The following is a 21,646-nucleotide window of genomic DNA, read 5'->3' as shown; positions in this document are numbered from 1 at the left end:
TCAACAGCAGCGGTCAATACATGATCGGCCAAGGATTGGACGACCAAGAGTAACCAGCCCCGCCCAAGATCGCTACATCCGACTGCGCCACCAACGTGAAAGGACGACCAGAGCCACCTCAACCGAATCTCCGGCCAGACTGTACGAAAACGTTTAAGAGCGGCAGGTTTACGAGCAAGGCGTCCTTTCGACGCGTCATATTGAGTCGACAACATCAACAACTGCATTGGTGTCGTCACGGCTCAACGATACATCAACGAAATTCTCCTACCACCCGTCTTCCTAATTGCAGCCAACGGCAACGGTGTATTCCAGCAGGACAACGGTCGATCACATACAGCACGGATCACAAGAACCTGTCTACACAACAGCGTTGATGTTCTCCCTGGCCCTCCAGATTCCCGTATTTGAACCCGATAGAGCACCTGGGGAATGAATTGGATAGACGGCTGGTGATGATTTTTAAACTTTGTACACCACTATCCCCCATGAAAAACTGAAGGAAAATACTTTATTCCTTGATCCACTGAAATAACGGCAAACATTAGTTGCTATTATCAGTGTGACGTAGTTCACAATTTTACTGATATTGTATGTAATCAATAAATAGGGCGAGGTCTGTCATTCCAAACAAACGCCTGATAGAAGTTTCATGTGAGAAGATGTGCCAGATATTAGGGAAACTGAGGTAATGTCACAAAATATGAATTTCATAATGCTTTTGTTTTTCATATGTAGCCCGCACCCAATTGTAGCGTCGGACTCATTGGCGTGGTCATGCATAGACCCAAGAGACTTACCACAGTTTACTGAAAATGTGATTGCTGCAAGTGAACCATTTCAAACATTTAAGGGTATTGGTCCTTTGAAGTGTGTCGAAAAGTGCCTACTGAGGGCACATTGTAGGAATATCTCCTTCAATACCACGACTGCTACACGTGCTCTCCACATGTCAGATGCTGTAATAGCTGAAGGCCAAGGTAACGGTGACGTATTCAGTAGCGTCACTTCCTGGCCGCAAAGGATGGCAGGTAAATGTGCTCATCATGACTGCCCACTGGACACGATTTGTCAGGCTCATGAAGACGGATACAGTTGTTAAACGCCTACATGTTCACCTCCCGATCTTGTAAAAAACTCGGAGCCGTCATTTCACAATAACACTTTGACCTACGCAGTAGGTAACGTCGTGAAATACAGATGCAATGATGGCCACCGCTCAGTCGGAAGAAAGCAATGTCTTGAAAATGGAACCTGGACAAAGTTCTGTAATAAAGTACAGTCTTGTGTGGGTGTACGAATGTGTAATTCCTCTTACACAGACGGTGAATACTGGATATTCAGGAATGAGGCTGTGTTTGGAAAAGTGAAGGTCTACTGCTTCGACGTGGCTTCTACAAAGTCAGCGTATGTGAGTTTGTTGGACAACTACACTTAGGTCGTGTCAGGACCTCGAGACAAATGTGGGGTAAGCCGAGACAATGTGACCATTAAAGGTGAAATGGAAGATTAATTTAATGGGTTGAAATGTGACCAGCCTAATTAATCCTGCTTTCCGAGTAGGCAACTTCATCCCTATTCTTACCACTGGGGATTGTAGTGAGCGGCATGAAGAATGTGATGGTGGACCAAGCTTTTTCAAACTCAATCTCACTGGGGACTGGATTCGTCGTCGACATACACACCACCCCTAGCGAGTTCCACAATGCCAGTGTGTGACCACGACTAATAATGTGTTATAGTTAGCAGTGATGGCGATTTTCTCCGTTTGTTTTGGGACCGACTATTTGATATTCCTATTTCTGTAATTGAAATACAGTAGTTGTAAACTAGCAAGTGTTTGATAGTATGATAGGCCAACAGATGTCCGTTTTTTTGTAATGTGATTAGTTGCAGGTAAGCACAATCACGTGTTGTTATGTCACAGTCTTGAATAAACGGCCGGTCTCCCTACTTCCGCGTAAGTCGTTATTGCCTGAGAACCCAACATTTTTGTTTGGTTCTTGTTTCTTGCACTCAGCAATAGTCTAGTTATATGACGTCGGTCTGTAAATAAACAATAGACAATCCAGTGATTAATACCATGAACATCGATCCACGCAATATTGATGCGATGACATGCGTGAATCAAGTCAGTGTGCCTAATCACCCGATCCTCTTACGGCAAGAATGAGCTACTGAAGACCAATTCTAACTCGGATATATTCTGGTGGGTGGGTGGCGTGGGGTATAATGATGTACCCAAAATAGATTTGTTTCCTGGCCATGCCGAATGTCAAGAAAGTGTTGTAAACAAGTGTTGGACTCCTCGGATTTTTTGTATGTCTCGAAGAAAGTGACTGAAAACAATATTTGGGCGCTTACAACAATCACAACTAAAAATCGGTAACCGTTTCTAATGATGAAATAACACGATTTGGGGATAGTTTGTTTTACATGTTCACGTAGGAGTGAGTGAGTGAGTTGGGTTTAACGCCGCTTTTAACAGTATTCCAGTTATATCACGGCGTGTCAGCTTAATGTGGGAGGAAAGCCCGAAGTGATGCAGGTCTCAGACGTCAACCACTTCGGTGAAACCCACGAGCACGGGTATGGTGCTGACAAACCTAGAAACATAATCGGGGCGAACCGGGATTCGAACCCACAATCATAGGCTTCTAGCCTGTCCAAGGGACGCAGCTCTGCACAGCGAATCGCGGCGCCTTAGACGACTGGGCCACCCGTGCCCCCTGTTCACATAGGGACATGTCGTACAAGTCATAATCTTTTACACTCAGGCATGAGTTAAGTACTGTTCCACATATCGGAAAATACCCTCTGGTCATGGCCATATAAATGAAGAACAATGTATAATGATACATGATTTGAAGAACATCATTGTCTGTGTTGTCAACCCTTAGCATATTCGTTTGTTGAGTGTCATCCTTCAGGGCTTCTTACTGGGAGGTCAATGGCGATCAAAGCGCTGAATTAATTGCCCATTGTTCACATAAAAGCTTTGATGAAGTGAAGTGTCGGGGATCAGTACAGCAATCCTTGTTTTCTGCCTGAAGAGCCGAATCCCTTCACGTTGGCGTATTATATCAAATAGTTCCGAGGTATTGTTTCAGATGACTTCCCTTTGCATGTGTTTTGACGAGTGCTACCAGTGGGGGAGGATATTTGTAAATCAGACCAGACAATCCGGTGATCGAAATAGTCAGAAACGATGCACGGTACAATGACACATAATAAACCACGTGACCGAGTTTGACCACCGTATTCATTAATTCGCCTCTTACGACCAGCACAGGCTTGTTGGAGCCTCATATACTTACCACAGAGGTTATGATGGAAGACAGCTACTTCAACAATGGAAAAACTCAAAACAAGAGCTTGTCATTTCTAACGAGTGAGTGAGTGAGTTGTGTTTAACGCCGCTTTTAACAGTATTGCAGTTATATCGCGGCGTGTCAGCTTAATGTGTGAGGAAAGCCCGAAGTGATGCAGGTCTCAGACGTTTACCACTTCGGTGAAACCCACGAGCACGGGTATGGTGCTGACAAACCTAGAAACATAAATCGGGGCGAACCGGGATTCGAACCCACAATCATAGGTTTCTGGCGTGTCCACGGGAGGCAACTCTGCACATCGAATCGCGGCGCCTTAGACGACTGGGCCACCCGTGCACCATTTCTAACGAGAAGAGGCCAAACCGGGCCAAGCAGTGTGGACAATAGACCACTACTAAACTGATTTTACGACCCGGTGACACTTACAAAAGGTCTAAGGGTACAATCCTTCGACTTAGCGCTAAGGTTATTTTGCTGAACGAGCTCCGGGTCCGTTTCACGAAGCAATCTTAGCGTTACAAGCTTACCTCGTTTAAAGCATCGTTTTAGCGCTGAGATCGCTTTGTGAAAATTGGCCCAGGTCCCTTCTTAGTCCCCCATGATTTTTGCTGTATAAAACACACCTGAATTAAAAATAAATCTATAATGTTTTACGATTACCATATCCAGTAATCCAAACTCCATTGTCATATATTGATTATATGTGCGGCGTTCCTTGTGTAATCACGTTTGTTTATATTGAGATAACAGGAACCATCAGTTGCAATTATCAAAATGACGTCGATCGTTATTTTACAATTTAATTGAAATTTAAACAATGTAATCAATTAACACTGTTAGGGTACAGTTTGTCGTTCCAAACAAACGCTTGATAAAAGTTTCATGTGAGAAGATGTGCCAGATTATTAGGGAAACTGATTTAACGTCACAAAATATGAATTTCATAATGCTTACGTTTTTCATATGTAGCCTGTGCCCAATTGTCATGGCGTGGTCATGCATAGACCCAAGAGACCTACCACAGTTTACTGAAAATGTGATTGCTGCAAGTGAACCATTTCAAACATTTGAGGGTATTGGTCCTTTGAAGTGTGCCAAAGAGTGCCTACTGAGGGCACATTGTAGGAATATCTCCTACAATACCACGACCGCTACATGTGCTCTCCACAAGTCAGATGCTGTAATAGCTGAAGGCCAAGGTAACGGTGAAGTATTCAGTAGCGTCACTTCCTGGCCGCAAAGGATGACCGGTAAATGTGCTCATCATGACTGCCCACTGGACACGATTTGTCAGGCTCATGAAGACGGATACAGTTGTTAAACGCTTACATATTCACCTCCCGATCTTGTAAAAAACTCGGAGCCGTCATTTCACAATAACACTTTGACCTACGCAGTAGGTAACGTCGTGAAATACAGATGCAATTCTGGATATTCAGGAATGGGGCTGTGTTTGGAAAAGTGAAGGTCTACTGCTTCAACATGGCTTCTATAAAGTCAGTGTATGTGAGTTTGTTGGACAACTACACTTCGGTCGTGGCAGGACCTCGAGACAAATTTGGGGTAAACCGAGACAATGTGACCATTAAAGGTGAAATGATAGCATGGAAGATTAATTTAATGGGTTCAGATGTGACCAGCCTAATTAATCCTGCTTTCCGAGTAGGCAATTTCATCCCTATTCTTACCACTGGGGATTGTAGTGAGCGGCATGACGAATGTGATGATGGACCAAGCTTTTTCAAACTCAATCTCACTGGGACTGGATTCATTGTCGACATTAATGGAGAATGGGCAACTACCGGAAATGGATCAATCAATGTCACTTTGTCCGAAGATCAGCGCGTTATAAAGGGGGTTTGTAAAGGAGACTGTGTCGTGTGCTATCTGAAAGGGTGGGCTACATTAAAATTGGACCCAGCATACACACCTCCCTTGGAGAGTTCCACAATGCCAGTGTGTGACCATGGCTAATAATGTGTTATAGTTAGCAGTGATGGGGATGTTCTCCTTTTGTTCTGGGACCGACTATTTGATATTCCTTTCGTTTCTTTCTTATCGTTTCTTGCACTCAGCAATAGTCCAGGTATGCGACGGCGGTCTGTAAATAATCGAGTCTGGACCAGACAATCCAGTGATTGACATCATGAGCATCGATCTACGCAATTGGGATTACGTCAACCAAGTCAGCGAGTCTGACCACCCAATCCCTTTAGTCTCCTCTCACAACCATGGTCTCAACCTCTCACGACAAGCATGGGCTGCCAGATCTATTCTGAAGACTGGGTTGCGTGGAGGTATAATGATGTACCCAAAAGAAACTTGTTTTCTGGACATGCTGAATATCATCAAGAGAGGGTTGTAAACAAATTGTTGGATTTTTTTATATCGTGAAGAAAGTGACTGAAAACAATATTTGGTGCTGACAACAATCACAACTAAAAAAGCGGTCTACCAAATGTAATGATTAAATAACATCATTTTGCGATAGTTTGTATAGGAACATGTCATACAAAATCATAGTATTTATTCCCTCAGACATAAGTTTAGTACCGTTACATACCTGTAAATACCCTCTGGTCATTTGAATAATCAATACATAATAATAAATAATTTGAAGCACTACATTGTCTGTGTTGTTAACCCTTAAACATAATTCTTTGTTGAGTGCATCCTTCGAGGATTCTCACCGGGGTCGATGGTTGGAACAACAGTAAACTACGGTTATAACGAACACGCTTATAACGAACTGACGGATATAACGAACTTACTTTTTTGGTCCCGACTATTTGCTGTAGTTATGCTGTATATATGCTTATAACGAACTACGGTTATAACGAACTAAAATTAGTAGTCCCTTTGAGTTCGTTATAACCGTACTTTACTGTAGCTGCCTATGGTCGCATTATGTTCGCATTGATAAAGGAAAGTAGGAGTGGTGCCATGGATCAGCACAGCAACCCTTGCTTGCAGCACCGAGTCGCTTCACGTGGCGTAATATATCCGATACTTAAAGAGTTCCAAGGTGTTGTTTTCAGATGACAACTCGACTTCCCTTCGGATGTGTTTGCGACGGGTACCACCGGTGGGATGTGATATCTGAGAATCAGACCAGACAATCCAGTCATCGAAATTGTGAGCAACGACTTAAATCACCTCTTACGGCCAGCATAGGCTTTTGGGAACCTATATACTTAGTCGATATCCCACAGAGGTTCTGATGGACGAAAGCTACTTTAACACTGGAAGATCTCAAAATGAGAGCTTGTCATTTCTAACGAAATGAGGGGAAACCGGGACATTGTGTATGTTATGCCCTCACGAGCTATTCCTTGTCTAGACGTTGTAAATTGGCCCCTGCGGGCGTTAATAAACCACACCAGATGCTGACTGCGGAGGTAGCAATGTTGCCATTTATGATGAAGACATCCTCGTCTGTGTCTTGGCGTCAACAGCGACCGCTTCAAGCGCCATCGATGTGTATATTCAGACGTGCGATGATAGCCTTCGTTGACTGGCGGCTTCCTTATTCTTCAATCAAAGAGCTAGAACACTCGTATGAGGTTATTCTGCAAAACATTCTGTCACTTAACTTGTTTTTTAAAACATTATTCCTATTTTGCTATTTAACCTAAAAGTAGTTTCTCTTTTCATAGTTGCCAGCTATTGTATGAGCCAAGGTCAGGACAACTAATTAACACATGCCAGTTAACAAACATGTAGATCTGTTGGATGTTGATGAATACATGCAATTTGAAACGCGTGTATGATGTAGTTCATGTGCGCGTCAAAATATACCCGGAGTAATTTACATTTCAGTGACTTATTCACTTCCTACTTATTCTTTAAGATGCATAATGTACATGTATGTTATGTTACGCCGCACCCAGCAATATTCCAGCTATATGACAGCGGCCTGTTAATAACCGAGTGGTTAATATTATCAGCAACGATCCACGGTGTACGATGGCACCCCATCAGCAGAGTCCCAGCTGGACCACCTGATTCATAAGGTTTCCTTTTACAATATGTTTCTTGGGACATATCCTAATCTGGAATATCCACGGGCGGTACATAATTGATCTACGCATACACGGTAAAGATGCTGCAGGCTGACGTATGGCTCTAGGTCTCAACTATCATGGACAACTTATGTTGTCGTGCCTACACTACACACTTGTACAAGAATATGAGTGAGTGAGTGAGTATGGCTTTACGCCGCGTTTAGCAATATTCCAGCAACATCATGGCGGGGGACACCAGAAATGGGCTTCACACATTGTACCCATGTCGGGAATCGAACCCGGGTCTTCGGCGTGACGAGCGAACGTTTTAACCACTAGGCTACCCCACAATAATATGAAGCCTAAATAATGAGTATAAAGCGAGTTTGCTCTCTCTCTTCTCTTCAGTACTAAGCCAGTTTCTTGTTTTTTGGAGGATGTGGTCAACATTACAAAGTTGACTCAGCCATTCATAATGTAATTACCATTACATTAGTAATACCATAACACAACATGCGATGCATAGTGAACCCCTATCACTGTTTGATGATGTTGTGCTGATTCTCCATCATATACTTCTATTAGGAGATGCTCCGACCTGAGTGGGTTCATGCAAGACAGATGTTGTTTCACAGGCAATACATCACCTACATGTATGTCATGACTAACGAAGTCAGTACGACCAAGAGCATCCAGAAACAAATGGACAAGGTCGTGAATTACATCTGGCAACTGTCTGTTGTTCTTGAGTAAGGCGAATGACATTCACATCAAGATTGTTTTACACCTCAAAATGTTTAAGACAGGGCTACCCTTCTCACCCAAATCATCAAACTTAACATGCTCACTGGTAAATTCAGAATAACATTCATCTGGAACAGATACAGTAGGAACCATAGCAGCAATTGTTTTGGTGGTACAGTTTCAGACCTGTGTTCACATTCCTTGTCATATCTAAATAAAATGACTGTTTTTTCCTGACCGTGAGTTTGTACAATATAGTCACCAATAATTGTGCCATTAACATGACTTCAGTAGCCCCCAGAACCGAAGTGTCACCATTGTATGACACAGAGTGACAAGTCAGATAGTGAAGACATATCAGAACACAGGACAAAGGTCCTTCAGTTTCAAGAATCAGGATTGGTTCTGGCGAAGACATCCGCTGCATCCTATTAAACAATGAGAGATAGTCGGGACTCTTTGTACACATCTGCTGTATATCTCGACACCCAAGTGATCCAAATATGACGAAAACGATCACCAAATCATCAAGCCATTCAGGGAGCCCATCTTGTATAATTTCAAAAAATAATTTAAACGGTTATGGTGTCAATATATTTTCTATGTAGCACTTATCGTTATGCGTTCTGACCCATGTGTTAAATTTTGTTTCGATTGTGTGATCCCAATGACTCTCTTTACTCGGGTCTTTTCGGGTTATATTGCCACCATAATATATCCCACAAAACACTTTGAAGAGTTATTATATATTTTCACTGTAAACCTCTACCACGAGACTATGTCGCGTTTACCCCCTCAACATGACAACTGCGTTCAATATAGATTCACTGATGTATATTACTGACGATATTTTGTTTATTATTACATATATGAAATATTTGAGTAAATCGATGACATAAAGATCATAACAAACGTTATAGCGTTATCGTTATCCATGCATGTACTATTATGACGTCAAACGAAAGGACTTTTGTGTGTATTGAAAACATAGTCATGTTCGTTTTTCTTCATTTTTAGGGACTAAGATTTTTGGCCTAACATTCAAATTTCAACATATGGATGGAAAGAAAGTTAAAACTTTCTCAATGATCACTAAAACAGTGCAGATGTAGGTGTTCTTAAAACATAACAATGAGAATAGCAGTATAATCAAGCATGTCATTTTTACCATTCATATAAGTTTCACAGCCGTTTTGCACTTTTTCACGCCGAATGGCTAGACTGGTTATTCTCTTGCATTGACAATTTATATTTACAAAACCATGTGTAGCAAAAGGTGAGTATGTATTTTTCTTCCAAATGACAGAAACCTGGTCAACTTGACATGTTTTTACTCCCAACTGTTGAAGGAATGTACTTTTCAATTACTAAAATTGTGAATGATGGACTTATGGATAGCATAACTTTTGATATAAACTGACGAAGAAAAGTTAACAAACTGAAATTTGGACACGTTGGGTCCAAACCCTGAATAGTGCTACGACAAGGTTGACAATCAATCGCTCAAACACAACCAACATAATTTGCTGAGGAATGTACATGCTACAGTAGCCAGAACAGAGGAACTTGTGTTTGAAGTGAAACTTTGGCTACCAACCCACAAAGATGTGGGTATAAAAGGAACGATGCACTGTTCATTCACACCGTACATCTGTAGCCAAGTCAACGCGGCATATGTATACAAGTAAAGACAGGTCTGATGATACTGTAAGGAAACATCACCCATCTCAGGACCATGTCATGTATCAATAAGGTAACACAAGGCCCAATACAACATCTTTCCTTGGCAAACACAATCGCCAGATTTAATATTATCACCTATAAAAGACTTGTGGGATCACCCTGATCGTCAAATTAGAGCACGGCCAGGTTGCCCTAAAAACAAGGATCAGTTGGCTGTGGCCCTCTGTAAAGGATGGCGTCGAATCCCATTTCTTGTGAACAGACGTCTCACATCTTCTGCTCGTCACCGACTTGGGTCGTGCATTGGTGCCCATAGAAGGCATACACGATACTGACATTTGTGACATTCTGAAAAATATAAGGGTGTTTCATGTGCTGATTTCAGCATTGATGGTTGTTAGATTACTGAACAACTGATCCCAGGCTACAAACTGTTGACACAATACCATATTTTTTTCACGGCAGAACATGCATGATTTTCATAATTCTTGTCTTTTTACAATACAAGTATCTTACTTGACATTTGTACTGTTTTCAGGAACAAACAATGTTGGTTGGTAACGATTCTTTTGTTCGTCAGTTTTGGTTATTACAATATATGTTGTATTTGTTTCCAAATAACGGTGAATGATTCTTGATGGACATTTTCCAGATCACAGCCAACAATGGTTTCACCCATATCCCAGCGGAACAGGTGGAGTCAATAGCCTTGTCAACACAGTGATTCTGTCTACCACGCTCATGTCTCGATGTCAAAGATTATGGATTTGCACAAGGAATACTGTTATTTGAGGCCAGATTGCGGTCGAGACTTTTTTGACTTATTTAGATATAATTATGAGCTTTGTGTTTTATAATCAAAGCAATTCTTAAGGCAGAACAATTTCTCATGTGTAGGTACTCACATAAATAGTGTGGTGTAAACATAACATAAACCATAGCGGTCTTGTACTTCAAGGGGGCACGGGTGGCCCAGTCGTCTAAGGCGCCGCGATTCGATGTGCAGAGTTCGAATGATTGTGGGTTCGAATCCCGGTTCGCCCCAATTATGTTTCTAGGTTTGTCAGCATCAAACCCGAGCTCGTGGGTTCCAACAAAGTGGTAACCGTCTGAAACCTGCATCACTTTGGGCTTTCCTCCTACATTAAGCTGACACGCCGTGATATTACTGGAATACTGTTAAAAGCGGCGTTTAACCCAACTCACTCACTCACTCTTGTACGTCAAGGCTACTGGTCCGTGTGCCCAATAATGACACATTTGAGCTTTTGTCGTACACTGGAACACATTCCAAATAAAATATACGTATAATTCGCCAGAGAGAGAGAGAGAGAGAGAGAGAGAGAGAGAGAGAGAGAGAGAGAGAGAGAGAGAGAGAGAGAGAGAGAGAGAGAGAGAGAGAGAGAGAGAGAGAGAGAGAGAGGTGTTATCACGCGAGTATGTTTGGCGATGGTAAATAAGCTGTATAAGGAATAAGCATTGTATTTAGCGAGTCTTGGCTCTTTATTCGGTCTATAAAAATATATCATTATTGGGTCTATAAAATTTTATTTCTAAAAACCGATACCTATATCATTCAATAATCTTAAAATGCTTAAACGTCTTTTACTATTAAAAACTAAGGACGTAGTTTGATTTTTGTTGAGCCATTACCTAATACTGACAAATCCATATCAAGTTTAGTGATTTTAATATTTCCATCGTCAGGACATGATGTAACTGTATGGGTTTTGAAAGAAAATAACAAATAATAGTCAGTATTGTTTGTTCTTCATGACAAACGGATGGATGACAACTTCTGTATTTGTTTACTACAGCCTTTCGGTGTTGATTGAAATATATCCAGTCATGTTACCTGTTTTAATATTGCCCAGTTTTTATTCATATATGCCAATTGAGGCGATCGCTTATATATATATAACATGGTTTGTATACTCGCTAGGGAGCTGAGAATGAAATTGATAGGGATAGCAATGTAAAGTTTTGATCTTGATTTACATTCGACAACAAACTGTTATTGTAACTAGTCATGCTTTAGTATTAATAAAATTGTTACATTACTGTTCTGGGTAGGCTGTGGTCAACTTATGAAAATGTTTTGTATTTAAGATAGTTTTCTGAGCTATTCAGACTTTTTGTGTGTGCGTGAGTGAGCGGGTGGATTGATTGAGTGACAAAGTATGCAAGTAATAAGTAACAAAGTCATTGTGCCATTGTGTGAATGTAAGTAGTTCTTAAGGAAGAGCAATTGCTCAAGTGTAGGTAGGTAGTCTTGAAATACTTGATGCAAACATGACAAAAACAATAGCGGCAGTCATTTTGTACTTCGAAAGTTACTGGTCCGTATGACCAATATTTACAGATTTGATTAATGTCATACATTGGAATACATGCAATACAGTGTACGCATCATTATCACAACAGAAGGTAATTATTTGCATATGCTCATCTAATGAAGGACAGCTGAAAGAATATGCACATTCTTACAAGTTCCAATATCAAAATTGCAAACATGACTGAATATGTTTCAATCAACACCCAAATAATGTTGTTACAAATACAGAAGATATCATCCATCAGTCTGTCATCAGGAATGTATTTCACATGACATAAACAAGGTCAATTGATCACTGACAGGCAAACACTACAGATTTATTTTGGTTCTAAACCCATCCAGTTACGTCCTGCGCTGACGATGGAAGTATTAAAATCAATCATGATGTTAAGATAATATTGAATCGGTCTCTATAAGTTAATTACAGAAGATCCAATTACTGCCTCACTCTCTTTAAAATCAAAAAACGTTTAAGGCTTTTCAGGTTATTGTATGATAAAGCTTTTATAATCCAAATGACGATGCTTCCGTTTCCACAAAAATGGAAAGATTTAAAAACAATGAATGACTTTGTGCATCGTCTCTTTGGTAACCAAAATAACGATCATAATAAACAAACTGAATATCTCCACCGTAGTACCAATGGTCCATCAAGTGAATCAATAGAATGCATTAGCGTAGAAAAGTTTCCAGTGGAAACCTTCGTCTCTGCGTTGGCTTTAGAAGACGAATAGCGTTTGTCTTTTTCTCAGCTAAGATAAGGAAACATGAAATTTAGAAGCCTTCAAGTTTTGATATTTGGTTTATGTCATATTTTCTCATCGGCTTGTTTGGTGTGTACAGATCCAAGACGCTTACCACACTTTACTGACAATGTGACGGCTGCAAGTGAACCATTTCGAACATTTAAAGATATTGGTCCTTTGAAGTGTGTCAAGGAGTGCCTACTGAGGGCACATTGTAGGAATATCTCCTACAATACCACGACCGCTACATGTGCTCTCCACAAGTCAGATGCTGTAATAGCTGAAGGCCAAGGCAAAGGTGAAGTATTCAGTAGCGTCACTTCCTGGCCTCAAAGGATGGCTGGTAAATGTGCTCATCATGACTGCCCACTGGACACGATTTGTCAGGCTCATGAAAACGGATACGGTTGTTATACACCTCAATGCCCACCCCCAATTTTAGTAAAATATTCTGATCCATTGTTCGAAGAAAAAAACGCTTTGAATTACTCAGTTGGTGACGTGGTGGAGTACAGGTGCCACGACGGGCATCGACCTGTTGGCAAACGTCAATGTCGTGAGGATGAAACCTGGTCACGTTTCAGTTGTAATAAATTACACAATTGTTTACATCTACCTAACTGCAATTCCTCTTACACAGACGGTGAATACTGGCTATTCATGAGGAACAATAGTGGTAGCACAGTAAAGGTGTACTGCATCAACAAAGCTGGGAAATGGACACCATATGTGAGTTTGTTGGAAAACTACACCTCGGTCGTGGCAGGACCTCCAGACAAATGTCAAGCCAAAAAAGCCGGCAGAGTTGTGTCTGGACAACAAAATATATCAAAGATTTCTGCTTTTAATATGAAAGTATCTAGTCGTGTCAACAATATGTTTCATGATGGCAACAGTAAATATCCACCTCTGATCACTGGGGATTGCAGCAATGAGAAAGCCATCTGCGATGTTGACCGAAGTTTCTTCAAGCTCAATCTCTCTGGAACTGGATTCATTGTTGATGTTGTTGGAAAATGGGTTGTTTCAGGGGAAGGGTCCATCAACGTCACGGTATCTGAGGATCATCGCATCATAGAGGGAACTTGTAAGGGAAGATGTGTTGTGTGTTATCTGGACGGGACTGTAAATTTGAAAGCAGATCCAGCTTATACACCTCCCTTTGAGAGTGCCATCATGCCAGTCTGTGACCACGACCTGTGATGCGGACATTGCAACAAGCTGATCCTTATTTTAGCTTCTTCTTTAGCAAGCACAATACACTGGGTGTCATATCGTGTCTGGGTTCAAGAAATACTTTCTGTATTTACATGTATGTGTGTTCGGTGTATGTGATGTATGCTGAGGCATTGGTTGTCAGGATGCTTCGCGCCATGACTGTCCAAGGTGCCACAATTCACTGCGCACAGTAATTGTTGCGTTCCATGGCGTGCCAGATACCTTTATCACATGTTCGAATCCCAGATTCGCCCTGGTTGTAATCCTTATTTTGTCAGTACTATTCCGTTATCGGTTTCAATATAGGTTTCAATATAGTGGTAAACCTGTAGGACATGCAGTACATTAAGCTGCTCAAAGCGAGGTTGAACCCAACAAACGCAATTCCTGTAATGTGCCGATGCTTGAGCAAGGTTTGAGTAGTAATCCGTCAATCAGGACAAGTCAGATTTCAACTGCAACAGTCACTTTTCCTATATGTCGGACAATATTCCAGCAGTTGCAGCCTTCACAAATTTACGACACGGATTGTTCTCCAATATGTTTCAGCTTTATCTTCAGGGAGAAGTCCATGTTTACATATCATCGGAATCATACAATGATTTTAAGAAATATTTCTTTTTCTTATGGTTTTTTTTATTCAAATTGGGCAATTTTTTTACCACAGTAGTTCATAAATATTCTTTGTTTTGTTATTGAACCACGATAAACTGTTTATTAAGGTGCATACTGTAATAATGTACTTTTATCAACCCTTCTACTGTAGGTGAATACAAACTTGTTCTCATTTGAAGGTATAATGGGATCATCGAAGCAAATTATTGATATTTAAAGCAAATATACTTATGTAAGCATATTTCTTTTCTTAATTTACTCCTGCTGAAGTGAAGATCATATTTCCGCGAACCCCCTTTTATTCGAGTGTCAGTCGCCCGGGAAACTGCACCATCCGAGTAATATTGAAATTGATGGAAACAGTGTTAACACACCAAATTTGTTAATTAAAGATAAATATAAAAATATCGATTAATTGCTAGAAACATCTACTAGTTACCTTAAAGTAATAACAAGCAATTTTTGACTCACTTCAGACAGAGCCAGTGCTTATGCAATAACTACCAACACGGGAGGTCTGAGGAGAAACTAATCACAGCATTTGTTTCAGTCATCTTACTTTAACGAGCTCTATCGTGCTAATCTGTTATTCAACTCCTAATACTCTTAAAACAGCTCCCAATTATTTGCTTCCTTACAAGGAAATAACTGTTTTATATGTATAAGAAGGTGAGCCACAGTACCATGGCATTAATGAGCTTTTTCGGACTTGGCTTTGGGAAGTCTAATAAACTCGTAATGTAACGTTGTCTTGTGCCTATTTCCTTCAGGCGAAGCCTTTGTGGTGATGCGCCATTCATCCATTCTCTCGCCTCTCCGTTATATTTGAATTGTTCAAAATAACTCATGTTCGATGGTCAGCACATTTGTAAAGCAGGGTCAAGATCGCACACCACACAAGCAGCTGAGCACCACCAAAGAGCTTGGGAATAATTTGAAATATTTGGAATTTATGTACCGCTAAGAGTTTTTAGTGATATATATCTTGGCACATTCTTTTGTGCAATTCCACAAATAAAAGGTGATAAAGCCACCGTGTTTGTCCTTATAAAGTTATATATATATTTCTATAGAAATGTGAGGAATGATTTTGTAAAAATGTTTACTCACTTATCCATATGTTCAGCCAACGTACACCTCATCAACAGCACAATTATAATAAATACACGACAATAGTTACATTGTATGATAGAATGCATTATTGTGAGTTCTGAATACTAAAATACCTTCCTATAATTATGAATATTAATGCATACATAGTGAATACGAAGATCAATAAAATATAAAGTATGTAAACAGCAATTTTATAACATCAGAATAGCACCATTATGCTCCTGTTCCGCGTCCCATGGAATATGACTAGAAGCAGATGAGTTTGGTTTAACGCCGCTTTGTACAATATTTCAGTTATATCACGGCGTGTCAGCTTAATGCAGGTCTGAGTGGTACCACAAGTGAAACCCACGAGCTTGGGCATGGTGCCGACAACATAATTGCTGCGAATCTTGGATTAGAATTCGCCACCATAGGTTTCTTGCACGTCTCACCAGTGTAAATCTATTTTTTAACCCACTTATTGATATATCACAGAAGTAACAAACTGCCGGAAAAAGTTGTATACACTTTAAAATTGGATTTTACAAATTGGTTATTGACTCATGATTGTTCAGACTAGGTGTATATTTAAGTATTTAAGTATATATATATTATATATATATATATATATATATATATATATATATATATATATATATATATATATATATATATATATATATATATATATATATATAAAATTAACAACCACTGTTACAATTATGTTGTAAATCAAATCTAAATGAATGAAAATTCATCGAATACAAATAAAAACGACAAATAATTTGTCATAAACCTTTGCTAATAACAGAGACAATTGTATGGTTCCGAATACATGTATATCATAAACATGTATTCATGAATAATTATTATAAGGGTTACGCTATTTTTCAGGGCATTCTCATTTGCATAAGCCCGAGGTCTTCCAAATGACCTAGGGTTTCTGCAAATGATAATGCCCTGAAAAAATACCGTTACCGTTATTATAGCTAAAATGGATAGAATTTGTTATCAAATAAAAATAAACAACAATTACGGTTTTGAAACAGTTACTGCAATCAACACGAATGTCACTGACCCACTTTTGCAAATATAGAAACGTCATAGAACAAACTATTGAACGTGACGTCACTATCCACTTGACGTCTCCTAACAATGGGCGTGATAATCGCCCGTCATCAAACAATATGAGGGCATTATCAAGTTATAGTGGCACGCTCATTTCTGAAAACATGCGGGCGGTTTAATGATAATTCTACCATGAATTTGGAATTTACTCGATTCTGATTGGTCAATCAGAGGCTATTAAATCACAATAAACCCCCTCTGATTGAAACAGCTGGTTTGACGGCCGCATCACCGCGGAAGCTAATATTCATAGAATAGTACTATTTTCAGTCATTGTCGGTAGGCATATTTAAATAATTATATCTAAAATTACAGGTTACAAAATGCACAGATGCGGTTACTACAATATTGAAAGGATGTGTGGCAATACATTTCGTGCAGAAAAACACGACAGAAATCAACAAAGGGAATGTATTTACATTTTGGAGACAACAGAGAGCTTGGAATTTTGGCTCTTTTCTATATACGACCGTGATGTCATATCTTTTGCGTCACAATGAGCGATATGACGTCATAATAGTGACGTGCGATGTGGTGCGAAAGCCTTGCAAAGCTTGCTTTGTTTTCTTTAGGGATGCCCACCTCATGTTAGCTTACCAAGTTGCTGTGGTTACATATGCTTTCAATGCCTTGTCATATGTTCGAGTGAAGTATTACGGTGTAAACAAACTGCTTGAGTATATACATCACCATATTATATTCGGCGATTCTGTAATTCAGATCGATAACCCACTCAAAACACTGAACTTAACCCGTGCCGCTTCACTCAGTATATTTGCTAACACCAAAGAGTTCGAGTTCGAGTTCGAGTTAACCGCGCTAAATTTAACATTTGAAACCTCACGCTGCGCGTTCGGTTCCAAATTCAATTTAGCGGGGTTAAATCTACAGGTAACCTAGCTCTACATTGAAAACACAGTATGTTTATCTCCTAATTCTATCGATTTTAACTACAATACTACGATATACTGATAATACGAGGTGTTCTCGGTTAGGTTAGCATATCCTGCCTCACCGATGGCAGGATCACGAACACATGCCAAGGCCAGTCAAGCGTCCAACTAACACGGGAACACGGGAACATACAGTACAAGTCAGAGTAAGGACTTGTATCAAACATCACTTTGGTCACTGATGCGTCAAATTTGGAAAGGCTTGTCAAACAATATTGTAAATTTGTTTTGTCACTCTGAATCCTGATGCATATATCTAAACAAATAAATATTTATGCTCTCCTTTGTTGTTAACTCAGATGGATAAATCAGCTGAAGGGAATTGGCTATTTGACCATTGTTGAACAATATCAGATAACAATTATACCCGAAGCTAATGTTACTCTTCTTGACAAGAATTCCCATATTTTGATTTTGCCAATCCGAGTAGAAATACCGATTTTTTTCATAAGGAAACAAATCAGCAAGAAGGGGAGCCCATGGGGATACTCACCTTTATGTTCTATCCGCAAATTTCACATAAATGTTATTCGACAATCTAATGCAACGGTGAAGTATTCAGTAGCGCCACTTCCTGGCCGCAAAGAATGGCTGGCCAAATATTCCAATAGTTTTCATTATAACTATCCAGTGGTAACTATTTGGGTTGCCGATTCCAGGTGGCGACACTTTCGCAATAAAATCCGCTTCTCTTCTCACAACAAACCTGATCCAGCGAACACTTTTGTACGACACAATTTTCAGCCATCCAACCTGGTCAGGCAGCCATCTCAGTATACCACATACAATCGACTGGTTCCACTATTGTGTTTTTCCAGATCTTACTGAACTGACAAGGGGGTCATATCAGCTAACACAGTGAGATGTTACCAATGTACCACTAATGACAATTTCTTTTTTCTATTATGATGCAACGTTACCGTATAGATCCTTACACTATTGTCAAGCAAGAGCTGAGAATGAAAGTCGAGTACACACTTATCGAGTGATAGGGATAATAATGTAAAGCTTTGAACATCTTGATCTATTTACGACAACCATATTATTCATACTTGTCTCAGCAGAAACATGTAAATGAACGATGTTTAAAAAAAGAATGTATTTGTCCTAAGAAGCACCAACAACTTTAAAACTAGTAGTATTCTAAATTTGCTTCATTAATGTATTAGGTATGCTGCAGTCAAATTATGAAAAAAGGGGCGGTGAGGTAGCCTAGTGGTTAAAGCGTTCGCTCGTCACGCCGAAGACCCGGGTTCGATTCCCGACATAGGTAAAATGTGTGGAACCCATTTCTGGTGTCCCCGCCGTGATATTGCGAGAATATTACTAAAAGCGTAAAATCACACTCTCTCACTCACTCAAATTATGATTATTATCTTGTGTATGATATTTATTAAGTATTCGGCCTATTTGTGTGTGAGTGAGTGAGTGTATTGGTTTAATAAGTGAGATGGTTTTAACATCGCTTGAGGAGTATTTCAGCTGTATCACTTCGAGGCAGTTAAATAACCGAAATGAATTAATTGATGTAAAGCACTAAATTGTGACATGATTGTTAGAGTGCAAGTTATAAGTAACAAAGTCATTGTGTATTGTGTGAATGAAAGCATTTCTTTAGAAGAGAAATTTCTCAAGTATAGGTACTCTCAAAATAGTGTAGTAACAAAGACAATAGAAGCAGTCGTCCTAGACTTCAAAGGCTACTGATCCGTATGACAAAAAAATTACATATTTGAGCAATGTCGTACACAAGAACACATATCAAATAAAATATTTGTGTAATTTCAACAACAGAAGCTAATTATTCTGCATATACTCATCTAATCAAGGACACCTGAACCTTCTTACACGTTTCGCCTGCAAAGGATCACCTCAAATGGCATATGATATAAGAAACAACTGAATAATATTAAAATAGCTAACATGACTGGATATGTTTCAATCAACACCGAGAGGCTGTAGTTAACAAATACAGAAGTTGTCATCCATCAGTCTGTCATCAGGAACTGATCACTGACAGGTAAAGTGTACAGAATTATTATTTGTTACAGTGACGTCGTGCGCTTACAATTGAAATATTATGGATCGTACTACAGCCTCTGTTTTTCAAAAGAAATTATAGACATTTAAGAAAAGATTATTGAATAATCAGGCGTCAATTAATTGATAATTACTAATAAAAACTAAAAAATTAAACTACCGATTTCACAAAAGCTCTTAGTTCTGAGAACATGGGTTAACAAATTAATGATTTTGCGCATCACCCCTTGGTAACCAGAGCCACGATCATAACAAACAAATTGATCACCTCCACCGAAGTACCAATTATCCATCAAGCTCATCAATAAATCGCATTGGTGTAGAATAGTTTCCAGCGGAAACCTTATTCACTGGGTTGGCTACAGAAGACAAAACGCCTTTGCCTTTTCCTCAATTAAGATAAGGAAACATGGAATTAAGAAGCCTTCAAGTTTTGATATTTGGTTTATGTCATTTTGTCTCATCAGCTTGTTTGGTGTGTACAGACCCAAGACGCTTACCGCAGTTTACTGACAATGTGACGGCTGCAAGTGAACCATTTCGAACATTTGAAGATATTGGTCCTTTGACGTGTATTAAGGAGTGCCTACTGAGGGCACATTGTGGGAATATCTCCTACAATACCACGACTGCTACATGTGCTCTCCACAAGTCAGATGCTGTAATAGCTGAAGGCCAAGGTAACGGTGACGTATTCAGTAGCGTCACTTCCTGGCCGCAAAGGATGGCTGGTGAATGTGCTCATCATGATTGTCCACTGGACACGATTTGTCAGGCTCATAAAAACGGATACAGTTGTTATACACCTCAATGCCCACCCCCAAATTCAGTAGAAGATTCTGATCCATTGTTCGAAGAAAACAACGCTTTGAATTACTCGGTTGGTGACGTGGTGGAGTACAGGTGCCACGACGGGCATCGACCTGTTGGCAAACGTCAATGTCGTGAGGATGAAACCTGGTCACGTTTCAGTTGTAATAAAGTACACAATTGTTATCAATTACCTGACTGCAATTCCTCTTACACAGACGGTGAATACTGGCTATTCATGAGGAACAATGGGGATAGCACAGTAAAGGTGTATTGCCTCAAAGAAGCTGGGAAATGGAATCCATATGTGAGTTTGTTGGAAAACTACACCTCGGTCGTGGCAGGACCTCCAGACAAATGTCAAGCCAACAAAGCCGGCACAGTTGTGTCTGGACAACAAAATATATCAAAGATTTCTGCTTTTAATATGAAAGTATCTATTCGTGTCAACAATATGTTTCATGATGGCAACAGTAAATATCAACCTCTGATCACTGGGGATTGCAGCAATGAGAAAGCCATCTGTGATGTTGGCCGAAGTTTCTTCAAGCTCAATCTCTCTGGAACTGGATTCATTGTTGATGTTGTTGGAAAATGGGTTGTTTCAGGGGAAGGGTCCATCAACGTCACGGTATCTGAGGATCATCGCATCATTGAGGGAACTTGTAAGGGAAGATGTGTTGTGTGTTATCTGGACGGGACGGTTAATTTGAAAGTAGATCCAGATTATACACCTCCCTTTGAGAGTGCCATCATGCCAGTCTGTGACCACGACCTGTGATGCGGACATTGCAACAAGCTGATCCTTATTTTAGGAAGTTCTTGTAGGAGGCATAATCTATAGGGTATCATTCCGTCGCCGGAATCCCCAACTTGTCTGGATACTTTCTGTATCGATTTGTGTTCTGTATGGCTTATGAATGGGCACTGGTGGCCAGGGTGC

Source organism: Haliotis cracherodii, unplaced genomic scaffold (assembly GCF_022045235.1).
Source record: "Haliotis cracherodii isolate W230 unplaced genomic scaffold, xgHalCrac1.p SCAF_5, whole genome shotgun sequence".
NCBI lineage: Eukaryota > Metazoa > Mollusca > Gastropoda > Lepetellida > Haliotidae > Haliotis > Haliotis cracherodii.
This window is presented reverse-complemented; position numbering follows the sequence as displayed.